The following is a 6597-nucleotide window of genomic DNA, read 5'->3' on the forward strand; positions in this document are numbered from 1 at the left end:
AAAAAAGAAAATATAAATATTGACTTGTACGACGGTATCTGGTGCGTTCGCTCCAAAAACACATTCTCACCCTACACGGTCGCCCCTTGGATCCGTTCGCACCCTATTTTCATTTAAATACTGGTTGAATATATCAAAAGATGTCTTTTAGATGTATTAGTATATATATGAAAATATTTTGCCAATGACGCAATGTTTAACCGTAAACAAAGGATAGCGATGTAAACAACTGCTTGTCACCTTAATTTCGGCTTTCAAAAACAAGTAAAACCCATCCTAGTATGCTATAGTATAAAGGCATCGGGGTTCATCTGCACGCTATAAATAATAAATAAATAATAATAAATAAGCTTTATTTAGAGTCGGCAAAGTATACAAACAGAGTCAACATAAGCTCTAATGAGCTTTTAACAGTTTTATCCGTTTGGCGTATTATAACATTTTGTTACTGTCATACAGTAGTGTCCGGTAATTCCGCCCACCCGCCCACTCCCATTTATTTCCGTAATTGTCACTTCTGTGAATATTTAGTCTGCTATTTTATTCATACATTGTAGGAACTGTGCTTATCATCACTGTATGTCAAATTTAAAAAAAAAATCCGTTAACTTATTACGAAAATATCTAGTGATAGATATAACACGGTCCCTAAAGCTAACGATAATCATATAATTGCTTACAAAACTCGTTTCTGACTTGAAATTTTATTTTTTTTCGATTGTCTGGAATCCCTTTATAAGTAATCTATTAATATATCACCTTGTCCTTTCATAAAAATGTGATAAACTGGCCCTTCATACATATTTACTGCCTATGGGCGGATTTACCGGACAAACACATTTCCGATCAAAACACAGATGACCCACTTGTTTTGTTGATTTTTAAAATTTATTTCAGATATTTTTTGGGAAATGAGATAAACTACTCAAAATTGATTTGTCAGTGATTCGAATTATGTTAACTTTGATACAATTTGTACATAATTAAGCAGAAATACATACGATCAAAGCCTTATGTGGGCGGATTTACCGGACTGCATCATAAATCTCTTTTTTACTTGAAATATCTTCATTTCCAAGTATTGGTAGGATCTTATTCCGGAGTATGTGAAATATTTTCCCACTGCAAAATTTTGATAATACATATAGTTACGTATTTTTTATTTGCCAAAAATTTTTGAACATAACAATTCCGGAGTATGTGAAATATTTTAACACTGCAAAATTTTGATAATAGTTAAGTATTTTTAATTTTCCAAATTTGTTTTTGGACATTACAATTTTCAAACAAAGACTTAATACTTGACAGTCACACATAACATTTTTATTTAAAGATTTATATACTTTATCAAATAATGGGCACGAAAATATCTAACAAATTTTCTCGTATCATGATTCTATGAAATTTGGAACTCTAGTCCTATAACATGAGACCTCGGGGCCAATGTTTTCTATTTATAATATTTTCCTTTTACTTATTTTGCTATTTGTTAATTTTCTGTTTTCTGTTGTATCTATCAATATGCCAACAGAGTTCGCATTAAAAAAAAAGAGGAAATATCAGCGTAAAAACTAAAATAATTGATTAAGAATGAGTTATTATAATAGACTAACGGAACTCGAGCAACACATTTTTTGTTTTACGCAGAAAAAAAAACGGACATTTCAATAATTTGCAGTTTTCAACCTTTGATCATGTAGATGAAAATTGGTCAAAAGCAACCGGGACCTTACTAGTATTCCGGTCTTATATATCGGTATATGTTATTATCCCTCAATATCACATGCTTTGCAACGCAAAATATTTGGCTTGACCAAGTCGGGATTTTGCCTAGGACACACATCCGCAGTCTACCGGGCAGTTCCGAACACTACCAGTTAAAGACATTATATATACACAAAATCTATACTACTTACTAGGTTCAGGAAAAGTTGGGATTGTAATTTTAAAACTCCGCCCAGTACACAGGGACGCTATAATAGTCGGTGATATTGGCAAACTTTAACTTCTGTCTTACTTTTTTTTCAAAAGGGAAGCTAATAAGGAAAGATCTTGAATTAAAAAAAATAAAAGTGGAGTGTGTCATTGCGGCAAGAAATATGCATGACAACTTTTTAAATGATGTGTGAACACTGGTTTGACCCAACTGCTAGCTGCAAAGAAACGTAATTATCGGCCTATGATGATAATATGGAGATGCAATTTTTTTTCAAGTGAATATTGACTTTTAAACTTTGGTGGATAGTTGTCTCATAGGCAATCATACCACATCTCCTTATTTTCATATCGTAGGGTATAGAAATATGACTTCCCTAATCTGACAGATAATCCCTTGCTATGACAGGGTGTTCATACAGCTGGATGTATAAATACCTCCGGGGGGGGGGGGGGGGGGGTGGTAGGAGGGGGCACTTCAATACTTAATTGATAAGGGGTGCCGCTGGGGCCCACCTTTTTTAAAAATTTATATTTCAAAAATGCATACCTTTTCATATATTGCGTAGGTAAAAATGTAACCTTTTCCCTATAATGCTTGGGTTTCATGTAGTGTAATGTAAGACTAGAATACCGGGAACACCAAGAAAGATGACGGACGAAGAAGTTATGGAAACTTTATTGACCTTGAATATAGGAAGTGCCCACTCCCCCACCCCCACCCGAGATAAATACGCAGCCTCGTATGGTAAAAAGGAGGAATTTTGTCCATACCAAGCATGCATTGTCCATTTATTTTCTAGCGGCAGTCCATATAATTTTTGTGTTAACAAGAGTGCACAAGCTGAAAGGTCTCACCTGCGTTACTAATCATCATTCATGATTGGTTATGTTGATATTCCTAAAGATAAAGTTTCACTACAAGTATCAGAAAAAATTAATATTATCAATGATCATGAAAATGATCAGATAAACCAATCCAAGCCAGCCTTACACAGTGGCGGAGCCAGAATTTTTCATGAAAAGGGGGCTGACTGCCTAACAGAGGCCTGCTCCAGTCATGCTTCAGCGATTCCCTATATAATACCCATGGGCCCTCCCCCTAAATCCGCCTCTGTTACAATCACCCCATCAACCAAATATTTTAAACATATATATAGTATGCCAGTAACAGACAAAACCATGAACATAAGGTTAAGTTCAGATAGACCCTGCAAGACAGGCATATTTGTTTTTCATTCATTATTTTGTACATAAATCATGCCGTTAGTTTTCTCATTTGAATTGTTTTAAATTGTACATTTGTCATTTGGAGGCCTTTTATACCCAACTATGCAGTATAGGTTTTACTCATTGTCGAAGCTCGTATGGTGACATTTAGTTGTTTATTTCTGTGTCATTTGGTCTCTTGTGGAGTGTCTCATTTACAATCATATCACATCTTTTTACTTAATATTTCAATATATACATTTAATAATCATACCATACACCAAATATAATAACCCATTGATTACACAATGTAGCATGTTAAAAGAGGACTTACCATTGACCAATGAACCATGCAAATGTGGGCAATGACAACTGCCAGACAGACATGTACTCCTTACATTTGTGAATCATTGCATACATATAGTTTATCTACTACATGTACTTCTAGTATTCGAAAAAAACAGACAAAAACACAAAAACATGACATTGACAAATGACCTATTGCTAACAGTATCTGATAAACAACCCTAATCGGGTAACTTTAACCTTGATCACTGATCGATGAAATGTGCTTGAGATCTTTGTAGCAATCTTGAGTGCATATCTAAATTTACAAAACAATATTAATCTGGATCATTGTGATACTGTAATATTAGAAATTATTGTGAGGTTATTATTAATGCAAATAATGCGACAGGGTGAATATTGCAATAATAAGAACTTGCATTCTGATAACTGAATTATAGATCTTTATGCAGATTTTTTTTGTAATCGCAATAATAAAACTCGCAATTTAGTCCATTCGTCAAAAATCGCAATAATAAATGCACGCAATAATTTCTGAATTTACAGTAGGTAAAAATGTTGTCAGTTAATAGTGAGACACAAGTTTTCCCAGGCAATATATAATTCTTTTGGTTGTTTTGTTTGGTTGCTGTCTCATTGAACAAAACTGTATTTTATTTCTCCTTTTATCCAGAAAATATAACTTTTAAAATAGAAACTGAATAGCATATGGATAAAAAACAAATGCCAAATGATGTAAAATAATTCAAGTGGCCATTTAGGTCAGGGGTTGGTGAGGTAAAAGATGAGGCAAAGGCATGTGCATTAACCACAACTGCCACTTGGTATTATGATTTCCAAAAATCTCATAGCAACCTTCTGTATTAAAGACAACTGCATATATTGCAGTTTGCATATCATGAATTGTGTTTGCAGCAAAATTCACTACAGACAGCAAAAAAAAAAAAATTAATTCAGCTCTATTAAAATTAATTTTTTGAAACATTTTTGATTTTTATTCCTAAAATGTCTATGAGATCAAATTTATAAAACATTTATTAGCATTGTTAATTTCAATATACTAGTAATTTTTGACATGTTTACATCATGTACATGTACAATCATTAGCTGATCAGCTCTATATTTTCATTATTTTTATATCAATATTCTTCATCAGTTTTTTTTTATAAGACTCAATAATCTGTATTCATCATTGGGACAGGTAGGTAAAGTAGGTCCTTTTGATCTTGGATTTTTTTTATGGATTTTGACAGCACTAAAGCATATGGTTCCAAATTATAGTTGATCTTGGCTTCTTGGATTCTGACAACACTTTGCATATAGACACCAAGTGTAGATGATCTTGGGTTCTCTCATATGGATTCTGACAGTACTTTGATTATACATGTAGTTCCAAGTATTGTTGATCTTGGCTTCTAATGTTGTTCTTAAGTTTCTGCACTTTACATATAGTTCCCAATTGCAAGACAAGATGATACTGGCTTCTCGTGTAAATTCTGTCAGTTCTTTGCCAATAGTTTCCAAGTAAAGTTGAACATTCCAGGATCTTTCACAACAAATCACTCCTTCCTCTTACATGTACTTGAAGCCTGAAATTAAATGTCAGAGTAATTCTGTCAGAAAAGCAACCATGATTGACATTTAAAAGCATAATGTAGTTCATATTTTAAATAAATGGGGAATGTGTCCATGGGACACAGGTGATGCCCCCACTTGCATATAAAGTTGTAAAGGAGCACAACTAAAGAACGGTAAGAGTGACACTACCCAAAGTTTTACTTGATCTGAATTTTGTTGTAATAAGTAATGTGTATAAGTTTCATAACATTTGGATGAGAACTAAAACAAAAAATTCAGCAATTTTTCCATTTGTAACGGGGCATAACTCTAGAACAGTAAAAGTGACACCACCAAAAAAAATTCAAACTTGATCTGTGTTTGTTGGTAATAAGCATTGTGTATAAGTTTCATAACATTTGGTTGAGGCAAATTGAAGTTAGAGAACGGACACCAATTTTGGGACATACGTACAGATAGACAAGGGTAAAACTTGATGCCCACTCCACTACGGCGTAAAAAAATGAAGAATTTGTGGCAACAATAATGAGCAAACAAAATAAAATTACATGCACAGCAAGTGTAAATAGTGATTTTGTTTTTATATATATGTTGAATACAGACTTCTCGAGGCATGCTGTTTCGATGCCAGGGACAAGTTATTTCTATGCCTAAAAATTCTAAAATGAAGCTGAGCTACATTTGTACTCCTCGTCAACCAAATTATGCTGAGGTGTCTTGTAACCTGTTTGGAATACTAGTATGGGATATACAAATTTTGTGTTTAAAAATACTAAGCACAAAACAATAATGAATTTTTCAACTCAAATGTATGTGTTATTTGGTAAACAAGATAAGCCCTATGTGTATGTTCAGGCGCGTAGCTGCCTTTACGCAAAAAAATCATTTGCTTGCACATTTTTTTCACAAGTAGGAAGACAGGTCAACCGGGCTAACTATCCAGCTGACACTCCAAGTCAGTATTGGAAGCGAGCCTTGTATTTCTCCTTTCTTGACTATTTCATTGAGGAACTCACAGGACGTTTACTGGATAACTCTGATCGTTTTCAAGGCCAGAACCTTATACCTGCACGTTTGGAATCTTTGACAGCAGAGTGTATAGACAAACTATACGAAACATTTAGACACGACTTGACGGACAATCAAGAAACCTTCAACTCTGAGGTAAAGAGATGGCAGAGACGCTGGTCGGGTCCAGATGTTATAGAGTAGCCCAAATCTCTGATGTCGTCTCTAGCAGTGACTAAAAAGGAACTATATCCTTCAATAGTTTGCAATCGTATCAATCCTAGTTACAATGCCAGTAACTACATCAACTACTGAACGATCATTTAGTGCATTACAGCGACTGAAAACTTATCTCCGTTCAACCATGGTATAGGACAGACTATCTTCGTTGGCGCTCATACATGTTCACAGAGAAATGAATATTGACACCGAGAGAGTTCTGCGATCATTTGCCTTGGCAAAAAATAGATATATGGACTTTAGATATTAACCTATACTTTAAGTCTTACATGCAGTATTAACATTTAATAATACAGGCTCAATACGATAACCTTGAAAACA

This window comes from Mytilus californianus, unplaced genomic scaffold, assembly GCF_021869535.1.
Source record: "Mytilus californianus isolate M0D057914Y unplaced genomic scaffold, xbMytCali1.0.p SCAF_11, whole genome shotgun sequence".
In the NCBI taxonomy this organism is placed as follows: domain Eukaryota; kingdom Metazoa; phylum Mollusca; class Bivalvia; order Mytilida; family Mytilidae; genus Mytilus; species Mytilus californianus.